The sequence below is a fragment of the Mus caroli genome, chromosome 1 (genome assembly GCF_900094665.2).
Source record: "Mus caroli chromosome 1, CAROLI_EIJ_v1.1, whole genome shotgun sequence".
Taxonomy (NCBI): Eukaryota; Metazoa; Chordata; class Mammalia; order Rodentia; family Muridae; genus Mus; species Mus caroli.
In genome coordinates this window covers 78184432-78185056 of record NC_034570.1, presented here as the reverse complement: position 1 = coordinate 78185056, position 625 = coordinate 78184432, and positions in this window count along the sequence as shown.

Below are 625 nucleotides of genomic sequence, written 5' to 3'. Positions count from 1 at the left end.
TTAAAACTGGTCGTTACAAATGTTACTATTAGAAGATCAATATCTTTAGGAATTTTAATAACTTTCAAAACCAGAGTTGAATCCAAATTACACACATGGCACAATGTAGCCAACTGAGAGTTCCTGTCTGTACCTGATGTTCGACTACCAAGCCTTTGGTTACTGTTACAAGTCTCAGGCAAGCCTTGTACAGCTTGGATTTTTTTTTCCTGTGGTCTCACAGAGTTTAAAGTTAGAGAAAGCTTTACATTCAGCATGAGTCTGTCCAGCTAAAATGCAGAAGAAAAAGTACACTGAGAGCCAAAATCTTACATGTCCATTCTGTAAACTGCAGTTTTAGACACAGAAGGCATTTATTCCTTTATTCTAGCATCTGAGCAGAGTCCACATGTCTGTGGGTGAATTGTCACAGCATCCATTGTCTGGCCTTTCTCTCTCACTTCCCTTACTCTCTCACTTCTTATAGGAATAACTGCCTTCAAATAACAATAGCATCTTGTGGTGATTGTTGACCCGTTATACTGGCTCATTTTGTGTGTCAACTTGACACAGGCTGGAGTTATCACAGAGGAAGGAGCTTCAGTTGGGGAAGTGCCTCCATGAGATCCAGCTGTGGGGCATTTTC